Genomic DNA, 16,470 nt, shown 5'->3' with positions numbered 1-16,470 from the left:
CAGGACCCCACCTTGGCCTGTCACCCGACTCTCCATGCACCTCCAACACACCTGCCAGGTTCACAGGGGCGCACAAACTCCCCCATCACGATAAGGTGTCAATTCATTATTATTGTTATTATAATAAGTGAGGGTAAAATGGAACAAGAGATGGACAGACGGATTGGTGTGGTGTCAGCAGTAATGCAGGCGCTGTACCGGTCCCTTGTGGTCCCTTGCCGGAAGACGAAGCTCTTGATTTACCAGTCGCTCTACGTTCCAAAGCTCACTTATGGTCAGGAGCTCTGGGTAATGACCAAAAGAATGAGATCGCAGATACAAGCGGCTGAAATGAGTTTCCTCCGTAGGGTGTCTGGGCTCAGCCTTAGAGACAGGGTGAAGAGCTTGGACATCTGGGTGGAGGGATTACATCTCTCGGCTAGCCTGGGAACGCCTCGGGAAAGCGTTGCTCAGGAGAAGGGCATCTGGGGTACCCTCCTTAACTTGTTGCCACCTGTTGGATAAGTGGAGGAAGATAATGGATGGATGATAGTATAATATAGAACGAGAGGATCCATTTTGGCTGCATATTGATTACTTTTTAACTTTTAGACTTACAGTACATTTTGTTGTAATACTTGTGTGATAATAGTGTCATTTCTACAACAAAATAAGCAGATGACATCTTGGCAAACAATCATACAATCACAGAGTTGGTCTGTAAGTAGATTTATTGATCACAGTAATCCTTCCTCCTCTCCAGAATCAAAATCCACAGTCCTTTTTTTGTACAAAACTGCCTTCAAAACTTGATTTGAAACTAATATCGTTTATATCGCAGACATGCCTGCAGACATACAAATTATTCAATGCATTATGTATTATTTGAGCTTCATTACATTGCTAACCCTAACTCATTATCATGTCTGATTCGGTTTCTCCACTGAAAAAGTTTCTTGAAAGTTCTTAAAATTACCTCTTATCCCTCTACTCCCATTAAAAAGAATCCAGAACCTATGAATATTCAAATACTTGTCTTTTCAAATGTTTCACTACTGGACACAAGATGTCTCATACTTCACTGAAAAGTCAATTCTCAGTGTGTGTGCTAAAGGCTTAAGGGTCCAAATCACACTTAAGAACACTGCACAAAATCCTGCTGTGTATACAAGTCTTCATCTCAAATCTAACATGAGCACAGAGAAGATGATGAGTAGATGAAGGTGAAAACAACCTTCTATTGTCCAACTCTGCACATACGTGATTTTTAGGGTGAAGACATTGAAATATGTGCACATATGCGTCGACAACGTGTTTATACCCATTCACCTTCACATACAGTGGAATATAGGCTACTTATGTGTGTGTGTGTGTGTGTGTGTGTAAAATAATCTCATTGTAAATCTCTCTTGTGTTAGCACAGCAGTCATTAATATTCATTGTAGTTGGCCTTTAAGCTTGTGATCAGCCATAGTTTACTGCTAATATTGATGAAATGTATGTCACGCACTGCATTCAATCTGTACAAGAAACAGAACAATGCTTAAACTCCACTGTTCAGACACTATATGTAATACAGAACAAAAAAGGTGAAGGTTGGTCTAAGAGAGAACTTTTCAACTTTCAGTTCAGTGGAATTTACGACACATCCTCAGAAACATACATTGCTTCAGATCATTTAATGTAATCATTCAGAAAAGCCAATGTGCAGTGAAAACCCATTTCACACTTGGGAAGGCTTCTCCTAAGCTTCGTGAAGAGCTGCAACATTGTCAAAATTGAATACGGGTGAATTTTACAATATTTTCAGAACATCGAATAAACTTGACACAGTTTGAACTTTGCAATAAGAGTAAAAATGGCATTTCAGTGTAGACACATTGGGTAATTGTTTGACCCATGGCCGATCACGGGCTAAATGACCAAGTGCAATGATAGCTTTAACAATATGTAAAATACCCACTTTCTGTCTCAAATTTATAGGTTTTCAATTGGAATGTCCTCTTCGAACAGCACGTGGGTGACTCAGGGCTCCTCCACTAATGCTTGAGGCTCGAGTAGCAGAATTCAAGATGTTCATTTCTTTTTGCACTGCAGCCTGCGCCTTTATCACCCCTGGTGGAATATCTGTCATGTTCAAGGTTAGAGAACTACTGACCAGTGAAGCGTTTCCCAATCCTGCTCCTGGTTTAGATGTTCCCCTGCTCCAACACACCTGATTCAAATGACTGGGTCGTTATCAGGAGCTTGATTTTGCAGAGCTTCTTGATGAGCTGATCATTTGAATCAGGTGTGCTGCAGCAGATGGCTGGCTTATAAATATACCTGAGCAAAGAGTAAAGCATAGTTTAAAAGAATGAACATGAAAACCCACTGCTGTCATTATTCAAAAAAATAAATAAAAAAGTCTCGCTGCTGTTCCAGGACTACATTCACTGCTGTGTTGTGGTGTAGGAATACTCAATTGCAATCAAGTCACTGCAGTTCTTAGCAGCTAGTTTGGGCTACAGATCATGGCCTTCACAGCGGAAAAAAAGAAGCATTTTTCAGTGTGAGAGATTCAAAGCCTTGTGGGTCAAAAATTCACTTCAGTTTGTAGAAACCCCAAAGTTCCACCCCCTGTGGTTCCACCCAAAGTTAACAGGTTCAGCAGGTTCAACCACCCACTCACTCACTCACTCACAATTGCTGAGGTCTGTGTAAATTTTACATTAAGAAATATTGTGTTCACTCTCTCTTGAGTCAAATCTGTCGTTGCAGCATTTCTGAACACCACAGCAGGTTTTACAGCAACATTTTCTTAGAAAGAAAAAGCTGCTGTATGTACTTTAACTTAAAGAGATATAATTTCTCAGCAAATATGCATCTCTCCCCTGGCACTTTGATGTGGTTTTTAATGTAACAGCCGGCTCTCATCAATAAAGCTGTCTTTCAGACAGTGTGTCTGCCCTTGCATTTAAATGCCAATTATCAATGGAAAGAGTACAGAGAGCTTGAATGTGTGCATGCATACAGTATCTATGTGAATGAATATGGTGCGTGTGTATGTGTGTGCATGGAAAAGGGAGATATGAGAGAAACTTCAGGTGCAAACAACTGATTTGCAGTCTTCCACCCTCTTCCCCCCTGTGTAATGATGTCGTCTGTGTCAGCAGCTGTTCGTCTTCCTCTTGTCAAATCAATTATGAAAAAACATGGGGAAGTGAAAGGCTCACATCACTGAAACTAAAGTGATTTAATGTGGTGATCCTGTACCACCTAAATCACTGATCAATGGTTAATCTTTTGGGCAGCATGAATGTGCTCCACAAAATGAATGACAATCTTAAGCATTAGATATCTTGTTATATATTGTTTTAGTGTGACAGTGGAGCAGGTCTCATTGTGGCCCTGCAGGAGAGGTCTGCAGGTTACCAAAAATATTTTTCACACCATGAATCTACAAAGAGTGTTAACATGGAATATCTGCATTGAAAAAAATAAAATGCATCTGTTTTTTGTCAGCAAAAAATAGCGTTTTTGGTACAGTGTATTATTTTTCAAATACATTTTAGTCTTGTCATCGTCTCACTGGTTCATCCCATATTTGGTGGGGAAGTTTGCACCGTTTTTTAGAGTTTGGCACGTTTCAGCATATTACTGTTTCAAGTGAGCTTCTAGCAGAGCATGGTACAAGAAGAAGACAGTAAGTGTTGCTCAGGTAATAGGTGTCCTGTTCATTTATACTTTCGCTATGTGTACATTGTGGTGTGCTAAATGTGACTGCTTTCTAGTGGACATCCGTCTGTCCAAAGGATAAAAGGAAACACGTGCAAATGTATCTGAACAACACCTATGCTAATATCTCTGCACAGCCCTGGCTGGCATTCTAGTTACTGCTAAACATATTTTACATTTTTACATATCTACGAGAAGTGGCAAAAGTACAAACATTTTTTCCTCAAGTAGAAGTACAGCACTGATTTCACTTCTTCACTACAATAGAAACTACAGGCTCTGAAATGAACATAAAGTATAAAAGCAATAAGTACATTTCTTACATTTCTCCTAAGAGAATGGCCATGAAATGGCTCCTAGTTCTATTGATGCGTCACATTCACAAGACACCGTTTCTCCACATTTAAGTCACTCTCTCTTGTTTTGTTGCACATATCATGCATGGTGTGCATCTATGGATACACCAAGGGGGGGTCATCTTTAATGTGTTATATTTGCTGAAATTGGTTTTTGATGTTGGGAATGTGTGTAATGAAGCAAACTAAAAAAATAAATAAATTGATAATTCCCCTCAAACACATTCAAATGTTAAATTAACTGTACTTGTATTGTGCCTTTCTTGTATTTTCTTAATCACTCTTGCACAGCTTCTGAATGGTGAACACCTGCTCTACCTTTGAACCAAAACTGCCTTCTGGACAAAAGTACAACATAGAAACAAGCTTGTTTTGAACATGTAATGAAAGTACAGACATTTGTGTTAAAATAGAGAGTAAAACTTGTCCAAAAAGCAAAGAGTCACATAAAGTACAGATACCTGACAAGTCCACTTAGATACAGTGCCCCTGCCCCTGCCCCTGCCCCTGCCCCTGCCTGTGTCTGGGGACGGCCCTGTTTTCTGTCTCTGTCTCTCTCTGGGTTTGGTTGTGACTGTGGCTGAGTGTTGATTGCAGGAGTGGAGACAGCTGAGTGGTTCACCTGCACTTAATCATCCACTTCCTGCTATTTGAGATGGTTCAGACATCCACTCATTACTAAAATGTTGACTGCAGCCCACTCCAGCCAAACCAGCTCCTCTGGCCTGGCCTCCACTCCCTCCTGGATCAAGCTGGATCGTGGATTCCCTCACCTGCCCCCATCAGCTCCAGCCCTGGCTTCAACCCCTGCTCTGCCCTGCCTGTCCTGGTTCCTGATTTCCGCCTTCAGCGTCAGAACCCTCGCTGGGCTCCGATTGCCCAGACCAGCCCCCTGTGAATTAATTTGTTAGCTGTCTGCTTTCATTTTACATGCCTGCGCTCTGCCATTAATTGTTAGTTTGGTTCTCTTTTAGTTTCTGAGGAGTGGCAGCCTCTGCATTTTGAATTCCCTCCCTAGCAACCCTTACGGTTGTGTTTGTTGGTCTTTTCTGTTCTGTCAATTCTGTAAATAAACCTGTTAGATCTCGGATTTGGGTCTGTGTCTTGTTGGCTGGTTGGATGGCTGCTAAAAGAGGCATAACTGTAATTCACAATGTAACAATACTGATACTGTAATGATGAAAACTGCAAAAATACACCATTGAAACATAACAGGTTTCATCTTATTTGTGATGTGCTTTCTGATGACTCATGAGTTTGTCAGTGCTGGTTGTGCTGGTTGTATGTATATGTATACAGTCTATGAGTGATTACTCATCTAAATGTGCCCTTAAGCTTGTCCATGATCCTACATGCCCTAAAGGCTTACATTATCTCAGTCTGATGCACAATCAGCCATGGAAGCTGATCATCATCTGAAGAGCAGAGGAATAAAATAAAAAACTCAGAGCTTGCACGCTATGTATTTAAGCTTCAGTTGAGGCTGATGAAATTCTCCTAGATATTGCTACTCTAATGAAACCCTTTTCAAAATTTTAGATCATTGTGTAGATGCTGAGGTTTCACTGGATGGTGACATTTTGTGACGGTGATGTTGTTCTCTGTTTATTTGTACCCCAGGCATAAATGGAAAGCTTTGTTGCTTTCATCTGCTTGCTGCATAATGTACATATAATTTATGCACACACGCACACAAAACATTTATAAACACATTTATGCTTGCAGTAGTCTGAAGAGTCTCCTATCCCCCTCCCCAGCCTTAACCTGAATTTAACCCTCAAAGAACCCTTTTAAAGAATACAGGGGAAAAAAGTCCTCCATTTTTGAGGTCTGTTGGGATTCATTATTTTGTGTCAAGCTATTGATTTCTTTAAGTAGCTGTGTAATAAGCAGGTGTCTAGCGATCCGGTCACGATACATTATCTTTTACTTGTGTTGCAGTCATCATTGAAATGTGTATGACATATGTGTGTAACGTGTAGATACAGCTATTAATGTGCAAAGAAAAAGTGATCTCACATGTATTTAAGTTGCATTTTGATTTTATAATCTCAGTATTTGCAATATACAGTAATGGACACTTTTGACTAATGTGAGGTGTGTGTGTGTGTGTGTGTGTGACACCTGAAGGACAAAAAAGGATTCATTACACAGCTTTTTTGCATACTTGATTCTTATTGGTCAAACATGCCATAATGCGGACTGTTATTTCTGTACAGCAGACTGTTGCTATGGATGCAGTTCTGATAGCACACAAAGGAAAATAATTTTTTAAATCAATAAAATCAGTCAGTGGCTTCTTGTCATTGTCTTACATCCCAATCCTGAGACTGTAACACAGTTAATGGTGAGCTAAACAGGTGTGACAGTGTTCTCTGTTATTTCCCTGAGAACAGGAACTGTTTTACTTCTCAGTTGTGTAAGAGGTGATAGAAAAGGAGATTACTTTTCCTTTGCAGTCATTGCACTTAGGGGACAGAAAACAGTGCTATTATTTTATTTTATTATATTATATTATCTATGCATACTTGACACTTTGTCTAGCTTATAAACCACCAAGCTGAAGCAGACCCTTGGGAAAAGTAATCATTACATAGTATATGTATGTAGTTATTATAGTATAGTAATCATTATATAGTCATTTATTTTGTTAAATGATTAGTAAAATTCCAAAGAGACAAAACTATCTTGGCTAAGAAAAGATCAGTTTTGCTGGGCAGCAGGAAAGGCAAATATTCAGAATCTGTCCTGAGACGTTCCTTTTAGGTGAGGTGACCCTTAAGTTCATTTGTATTCCTGACCCTGTCTTTCCAACTCAGTTTTTACACATATTCCCTCTCTTCCTCTGCTTCCAGTGCTCACCGTCTTTTTCATAATCTCTTCTCACTTTCCATCCCTTTGTTCCTGTTCCCCTGTTTGATTCGCACTCTCTCTGTTTTTCTCTCCATCCCTCAGGCGTATCGCAGAGCTGTCAGATGTTATCATCAGATGCCCGGTTGCTTTCTCATGCCTGGGCATATTAGATCACAAATTTGCCATCGTTTTCTATTTCTTTCATTCCTCTCATTCCTTTTCTGTCATCATTTTATCATTTCGATTTGTTTATAACTCTGTGGATCTTTCTCCATACCTACCCACATCTGAGATTTTTCTGCGCTACCTCAGCTCTCCTTTTGTTGCATATTTATGAAGAGATGAAATGTCTTCCTTGTCTTACACTTTTCTTACACGCTCTGAAGTTCCACTCATTTATCCTCCTCTTCTGTCACTTCCTTGCGTCTTAGTACCTTCCAGTTCAGATGGGATGAAGAAATGTGAATAAAGGGCACTTGATGGAAAAAAAAAAAAAAAAAAACACTCTCCTCCTACTCAGCTCTCACTGGCTGCTGAAGCAAAGCTGGATCAATTGTCATTTTGCTTTAAAAGCTCTGCAGAGTTTGACCGCCTTGAACTTTGTGTGTCTGTCGATCACATAATGTACAAAATGATGTAGAGCTAATTCTGGTAACACTTTTATTTTTTCCACATGCCACAACAGAATGTGAAACATCAACTTAGACCGTCTGTATACAACCTGTGCTACTGATGAATTAGAAGCTTTTGTGGCATACTGAGTGGGCAGCAGATGTAAGAAGGTCAAAAAATACAGTATTAAAAGGAAACGCATTTAGTTTTTCATGAGAAATCTTTCGACTATGTGAGAGTTCATTAAAACCTTAGGTATGTATTTTGAGGTGAAAATTTGTGCTGATTGCTTTTGAGTTGGTAGAGGTATTTGGTCATGCAATGAATTCATTAGCTAAATTATGATGAGAATGTCACATAATGGTAATGAATTTAGAAAACAATATATAAACCTTGCCAGACTGTAATAAAGTACTTAACTTGAGCACTTGGGTACCTATTTATTGACTTAATGGAGTATTTCAATTTCATGCTACTTCATACATCACAGTCCCACTAAATTCATCTGACAGCAGGTTAGAATATTACTTATTAGTACAGTATGATAGAATATAAATGATGAGCTTGTAAATGGCAGACTGTTAAAGATTGAACTGAATCAGACTGTTTCACCTTGACCACCTGGAATATCTAATCAGCTATTGTATGGATTGTCATGACACTGTGCATGAAGATTGTAATTTATTGTGCCCGGATGATTAATACTAACAGATTCATTGATTGCTAAACTTTTCTTCTAGCACCACCGTGGCCAGGTAGTCTTAATTTTGTTAAACATGATGGTATTGCAAAGGACAAGGACAGCGACTGTCACACACCGTAGAGTTTGACCATTATTCTCAATGGTCCCCTTTGCTATGTAGTGTATGACAAGAATAGCTGGGTGTCATCCACATAACAGCGGTAGGAAGTCTACGCAAGTCTATGAAGGAACTAAAAGTCCCAAGAAGAAGTGGAGGGGTTTCAGAACTGACCCCTGTGGAATCCCAGTTTGCTTTTGGCACAGATCCACAGAAGCAGTTATGTGTAGTTTATCCTTGAAGAACTGTATTTCCAGCTTGAGGCAGCATGAAGGTCTTAATGTGCAAACACAGGTGATGTTATGGACTGACAAAACATTTCTCTATAAACAATATATATTCACACATTCAAAGTGGGTGTGATTTTAATATTTTTGCTACAGCAATGTATGACAACATGAAATCACTGGGCAATGTGTAAGGGGTTTCTCTTAGTAATGTACCTACAGAGAATTAGCACAAAGCCGCAGCTCAATTTCAGATCATTTTTAAGCTTTTTTAGTTTAATTTACAGCTTGGTTAACTCTCACCACTCTCAGGTTGTGTAAATCAGTAAGTTAGAGAATTTGCCATGATGTCAGTGACCAAAAAACATTAATTACAATTTAAATGTGTTATCGCTGTATTTAAAGAAATCCAATTTTACAAACATTTTTACAGGTTTCAGATGTTCTTGCGTGTGTTTTCTGAATAGTCAGACATCTGTCCACATCCCTTCACTCAGCCAAACAGACAACCATGGAAACCTCAGTCACATTGCCAGCTCAGTGGCCGGAGGGCTCAGTCACACAGCACAAAAAGCTTCCAATTAAGTCCTCTAAAGACTTCTCTAAATTAAAGGCTCATGGAAGTCCATGTGGCTTTGTGACCCTTGCATTACAGGGTGCTATTTTTGAATTTCAGGCCCATTGCTCAGAAGTAAAATGTCACATCTCTCACTGCCAAGTAAGGTGTCATTTTGAGCAATTATTGTTAATTTCCCTTTTTGTGTGTTTTTTAAATTTTAAGCGCTACTTTGAAAAAAACCTTTTCACACATTATGCCATTATGCTTATTCTTATTCTCTCTGAGTCATGAAATTGCTCAGGTTGAAAACCCGTCTGCATTACTGGCAAAACAGCGCATGGAGTCAGCTGTTAAAAAGCTGATTTCCTGTAGCATTTGCCTCAACTCATAATCGAGTGAAGAATGTTTCTGGTGCAACGGATATATGTCATTTCAATGGCTTATTAGGCTTCTATCAAAGCTTATTCTAGTTTGTTTGTCCCAAATGGGAAATAAAATGCAGTGAAGCATGATGTGTGTGAAGATTATATGTCCCTGGCTCGTTGGTAACCTGCTGAAAGGAAAAAAAAATGTAAACCTCTGTATGCTTCTAGCATAATAATAATACAAAACAAACACCTGTGCAGTACTGCTATCTCTTCAGTTTTCCCACTTCTGCTGTTATCGGGTCAAAAGCACTTTCCTGCACAGCTTTCAAGTTTCAAGTTCTTTGTCATAAACACAACAACTACAAAGTGAAGCAGTCATTGGCAAAGTGAGTACAAGTAAAATGTATGAATTTTAAACAGGTTGTGCATTAATGCAGTAAATGCATATACATAATGAAAGAAGATTGTAGACGGGTAAGCTTACAAGGCCCCACACTAATGTTCTCCACTGGCAGCACTGGTACTCATGGTACATGGAGAAACAGGTTTAGACAAAGGAATGTATTGTAGTGGTTTGAAGGTGGAGAATAAGCGTGGAATGGAGTGAGACAGGGATGAGGACGAGGCTGGCAGAGGCAGAGCAGAGGTGAGGCGTAATGTCGGAAAGCGAGCAGGCAGGTGCTTGCAGGAGGAGGAGGACAGACAGGATTAGTGATCCTGAGGCACAAGACACAGCAATTAACACAGGGTGCAAACATGATGAAAAAAAAATTTCCATAAGAGATAAACTCTAGGTAGGACCCTAGGATGTGAATCTACCACAGTAGCTGCTACAATGATGTGGTGATGAGTGGAGGAAGAGCAGCGATGAGCTGATGGGCGGCAGGTGTGTGAGCAGAGGGGGAGACGCAAGAGACACCACTTTAATCTACATGCAGCACAATCTTTTTTCCAGCTTGCAATTATTGGGAATAAAAACAAAATTTACAGAAACAATGTGCTTTATTTTAAAGGGAAAAGTCGCCAAGTGAAGTGATGCTTTAAGACAAAAAAATCAGGTTAAGTGTTTGTCTATAGACACCAAATAATACATTTACAGATGTAGAGATGTGGTACAGGACGTGGTCAGTGTATTACTATTACTATTACTATTACTATTACTGCAACAACCATAGCAACCAAGCAAAAAAGATAACCAAGGAACTATTTGAGCTCTGTATACATTCCACAAAGAAACGTCAAAACAACACACCTGGTAATTACATCTTGCAGCTGTTAGTTTAGTTAGTTAAATTCTTAATTTACAGTGTGTTTTACCAATGACTTGTGATTTGTCAAATTCTTAGAGTTGCCCAGAGGTTTCCAGGGGTGTGCTAGCCCATCTGGCATACGAAGACAAGTCCAGGTGGACTGTCAAAAAAAATCCCCAATTTTTTACTAGGTTCTGAATCGTCTTGCTCTGCTGTAACAACACGTTGGCTGTGACATGCCCTGAAGGTCTCATAACGGTATGAGGGCCCGATTACTGCTGCTTGCAGCTTTACACTCAAGCTCACATATGTTAAATGTTAAATACAAAGCCAGCAGGCTGATAAAGTGAAGCAAAACAAACAAATTGATTGCTGTGACGACCTCAGTCTTTTAAACCTGCGGACATGAAGTGAATACAGTCAGTCTTGGACGATTCATAAACGACCATCACATCAAGCCAAACAGCAAAACTAAAATAGTAAGTAACACAGTCAAAAGTCACCCTAACTAAGCAGCGAGGACGTCTCACATCCTTCTTGTTATAGTGATCACTTTCATGCCATTGCTTCCTCTGATGATGAGCATTTACTGAAGAAGCTGTTGTCATTTTTGCAGTTAAGTTTTGTATACACTGTGTTGTGTTGTGTTCCTTTTATCTTTCTTTTATTCATTTTTATTTTGTATTTGCGTAATCTCATTGGGGTTTTGTGCATTTTCACGGAATCTCGCTCGGAGAATTCATTTGAAAATCTTGACTCCAGGGCTAAAAATTGATGACTTTATTTTCAACACAAAGATGAAGGTTGAGAATAGACACAGTGCTGCTAATTTCCCAGGACTCTCTCACAACTGTGGTAATGAAACGAGTTGCCAAACATATTTCCTAAAAATTATTTCCTGTCTTCAGGAAATTTACCAGCAGAAAATCTTTTGCAATCCACTGGTGTATTTTAAGACTTACTTTGTTCATTTGGTCCTCCCTCTCTGTGAGTACAGTCTGATTGAGTACAGTCTAATAGAAAACAAAGATTCTCCAGAGAGACAAAGACTGACCAAGCAATCAAGACTGGGGATCTGCCAGGAATAATTGCTGTGACTTAAGGATCACTCACATGGCATTGTGCACAGAGACCTGAAGCCTGAAAAATAAACTTTATGAATGAACCATCCCGTAATATACATTTTTGTTGTTGGCATATGATTAAGGAGCTTTTTCAGTGTTCTATAGAACAGTAAACTTTATATTGCAGACTTTGGAGCAAGCATAAAACTGGATCTTGCCAAAAGCACACAGTTTTTCTCAAATGACTGGATCATTTTCTTGGTCCAGTTTTGAGGATGTTGGAGGTGGAATCAGATATCCAAGTAAGTTGAGCTTGATAACTATGACTTTCTCCAAAATAATAATGCCGATTATGCTACACTGAACTGTAATTCATTCAGAGCAACGTATTACATTTGTATTATCATTATAATTGTTATCATTTCATTATGTATAGTTCAGCATGTATACTTTACTGCCGAGAGCTGTTTTAGTGACTGTTGTTGGGCATTATTTTAGGTTAATCATTTGCAAACTAGTAAATACATGACATTTCAGACCACTGAGCAAAAAGGTACCATTTCCCTGGAAATGTCAGAAAAAGTACAACAACAAACAGAAGAAGCAGCAGAAAGTAGCAGAAGTAGCAGTTATCTGAGAAAAACAACCTTCAACAACCCCAAAGACAATGGATCAAAATGCCCACGGTGATAACCATCAACAACATAATACTGGAGTGAAAATGTCCTCAAACATCTCTAGATGATGGGCCAGCGAAAGAGAGGTTGAGGGAAGTTGTTCATTGATGTTGTGCATGAACGCAGAGACACTGGAGGACACCAGGCGGACATCAGATATAAAATGATGGACCTTACCAGACTTGTCCTGGTGGCAAGAAAAAATTACAAAGACTTTTTGAAGGACTTGATCAACCCAGGAAAGTTTAACACAGTACTTGAGGCTGTGGGAAAAGATCACTGGGTTTGATAACTACAGAATCTCAATTGCCTGAACAGATGCCTCTCCAGAGAAAGAGAGGCATCTCCAGAGAAGGAGAGGCATCAAGAGGACGATGCCTTTAACCTGTTGAGCCCTAGCCTCTATTTTGGGCCTCTGCTCGAAAATTACATGCCCAAAGTTAATAGGACATATCTCTACAACCACAAGGTCTATTTATATAATTAAGGTATCATGATAAAGGTAAGACATAATTTATGGTTATGGCATCATAAAACTGAGTTGAGTTTTTGCTGTTCTCTGGCTGTTAGTTTGCTGAGTTTTGGTCGTATAGAGACATGGAGCATGCTGCTGGAACACTCGGAGTCTCCGCTTTCATACGACACCTCGTTTGTGTGTCTAGCATGAAGCTACATACTGGTAGCTGCGAAAATGTTTCGATATGTGGCGCCATGATGATTTTCATATGTGGTCGTTAGTTTGCCTGGTGTTGCAGTTGTGTTTGGTTTAGGTAAAAATGGGTCACATGAGCTTGTAGTTGAGTTTGTCCTGTTTAATTTGATGTGCAAAATGCATATGTTCGTACATGATGAGTGTACTGCTGGCCGCTGTGTTTTAAAAGACTTGCATGCACAGCCCAGTTGGGCTCCTCTCGGGTTCAACAGGTTAAGGAAGGACCAGAGAAATTCATCAAATTAAGTGAACTGGAGTGGACAACACATGTGTCATCCAATGCACTAAAAACCTTGAACCATCCATCATGTAGGTCATGGTGTGAGGTCAGGTCACTCTGACATGGCTGAAATTATTCAATTATTGTGAAGGAGATGTTTTTAGGATGGAGGTCAAAACATCGTGTATACACAGTATGCAGGATGAAATCCTGGAGACCCTGTTACCTCTTGAGAAGAAATGTGAGAATCTCATCAGGATAGAGGTACGGGGGGGAAAGAGGTCTGAAAGTACCATTGCTGTCCCCAGAAAATGTAAGAGTGTCTGCAGAACCCACAGTTTGGACAAATTTAGAAGGAAAATCCCCGGAAGAGAGACCATCAAACATTAAATGCAAGCAAAGAATTTCAGTAATTTTTTACTAAACAAAAATCTACTTAGTGGAAAAATGACTTTTGGTGCGTAAGAGTTCAGAAATTCAGATGCAGAGAACATCCAGTCTGACCTGTCAAGCTGAATCCAAAACATGGAGAAATGGAGAAATGTCATTTCACTTAATGTAGGTTCTCAGTTCCACTGTCACAATGCTGCACCTCTTGGCAGCCCTCAAATATACAAAATTACAATATATAATGTGTTTATTGTATGCACCCATAGAAGAAGGCAAACTCCTTGTATTATGGAAACCCAAGTAGAGCCAAAACCTTGATGATTTATAGAAGTTTTTGTTGCTGTAGTTTAACAGTGGGCTTTGTTAGGCTAATCCTTTAGTTGACTTATCCTTTGTATCGCATATTTATAAAACATATATACATATTTACACTGTAAGAAGTCTTTCACCCAATATGTTGTTGTAACTTTAGATTGTAATTTGTTTTCACATGATAATGAACGTTTTCAATTTTTAACTTATGTTCATAAGTTAAGATGTGGATAACTCTTTGAGTTGTGTTGTACAAACAAAGGATAAAATTTCAATAAGTGAACTTGACTTAGTGTGGTGAGTTGTAGAGTATAAACCGGATCTTGTAACCGCACAGGAATATTACTGCGCGACACATATAGTGCTAGGAATGCAGACTTTCACATATAAAATAATATCTGGCCTTTTGATGAGTTAATGCGTGCTTCTAATATAAATCTTAATGTAACAACTTGAAAAAGGAGCTTGAGAAAAGTTAATCTGGACAAAACTGTCGACTTCGCGGAAGAATACTATCTACATCAGTCCGCCATACGGTCCTGGTACACTTTGCTGGAAAAAGCTGACGTGAGGACTCGTTTTCTTCCTTTCGTCGTGGAGTCCAGAAGCGCGTTGAATGTAAGGAAATGATATTTTACTTGTTTTTTAGCCAAATAAAATATATGCATTATATCACCTTAAGCCATGCACTGCACGCACATATAAATGTGGTTATATACTTTTTTCATGTCGAGTAAGCCATGTGGTGCTATTGCTAGCTTGGAGGGGGGACGGTTAGCTACTTGTAGAAATGTGGGTTTAAGTTATGTTTTTAAATCGATTGTAGTTTTTTAATGTATCCGCAATATAAATTAGAAAAACTGTTAATTTGCTCGAAATGCTCCTTTGTGCACAATAATGAGAATATTTCCTACAAATCGACTTTCAACGGTTTAGTTTTCCTCTTGGCCCCGTTTCGGGCGCGGGCGCGCACACGATTGCTAGACAATGAAAATTGACATTTTCATCACTTTATAAAAGTCACCTTTTTCATGCCTTTGGTGTTTGCATGTCTGCTCGTGTGACACGGCAGGAGCGAGGCAGATTCCGGGCTGGTCGAAGCGAAGAGGCACTGCAGTTTTACCAGAGGCTTGTGCCTGTAAAGGTAAAATTCTAACGTTGGCTTTTTACTGTTAAGCAAGTACTTTTACTACTTAAGCAATTGTTTTGATGCATACACAATTTCTGCGTTGTGTTAAATGTTACCGCGCTGCAACGCGCGGTGCAGCGTGAGTCCGAGCACAGGCCATAGTCTGCGGTCACTGTGTAGGAGAGAGCCCCGTGCACCGCACGGAGGTTTGAACGTGACTCTGACCATGTGAAGCACTTACTCTATCTTATCTGTGTTTTGCCCAGTTTTATTTAAAATGTATGTTAATCGTTCATGCGGTCACTGTTATAGATGCATTGGTAATTCTGTTACTTGTCAATCTGAGGGTAGGTATGTGTTTATAGCATGCACATCGATGTACATGTCTTGGTGAACATCGCACGTTCACGCCTCGATTGACGATGCGCGTTCACGGAGATCTAGAAGTGCAGTATTAAAATTCTCCTGCACTGTAGGAGTGAGGAGAGTGGAGAGGATACAAAAATACGAAAATTATAAAGGCTTTAATATTTATTGTACTGATAAAATGTATACATCATTTCTATTTTTCTTGAACACATACAAGTTTACCTAAGCAGCACAAATCAGCTTTGTCTTCAATTTACCTTGCTATATTGTGCAAAACTGAACATGTTAAAGTATATGGCTATGAAAAGGTTTTGGCACCGTTAATATCAGATATTCAATATATAAATAATTCAAATAGGCATTGTTTCAGCCACACATGTCTGCTTTATCCTTGAACCTTTTACAGCCCACTATGTCAAGCATTTGAGGAGTTATCGCTTGAAGAAAAGCCTGTCTCCTTGTCTTCTAGTTCAAAAGGAAGAACTCAATGACTACATTCCTCTTGTTGCATACTTCATTCGAGGCTGCCTTCTGATGACGCCCAGAACCTTCTTGCTGAAGTAAATGTAAGTCATTTTTGATTTATTTTTGTATTATTTTTTGCTTACTATTAATGAAAAACTATTAAATCTGTTAAAGCAGAAAACACTGACTTGCTACAGAAAAGAAACAGAGTAAAGGCAGTCAAAAAAAGTAGACATCCGAGGCACTCTGGTGACCAGAGTGCTTTTGTGACATGGATAGCCAATGTGTTTCAACACAAGTAACTTTTTGGCAGTTTAAACTGTCCTGACATTGGTGTCAAAACACATTGTCTATCCATGTGACAATAAAAGGTTCTTAACTTTTTCACCTTACCTCACCTTACTGTTGTTA

The sequence above is a fragment of the Pempheris klunzingeri genome, chromosome 11 (assembly GCF_042242105.1).
Source record: "Pempheris klunzingeri isolate RE-2024b chromosome 11, fPemKlu1.hap1, whole genome shotgun sequence".
Lineage (NCBI taxonomy): Eukaryota > Metazoa > Chordata > Actinopteri > Acropomatiformes > Pempheridae > Pempheris > Pempheris klunzingeri.
This window is presented reverse-complemented; position numbering follows the sequence as displayed.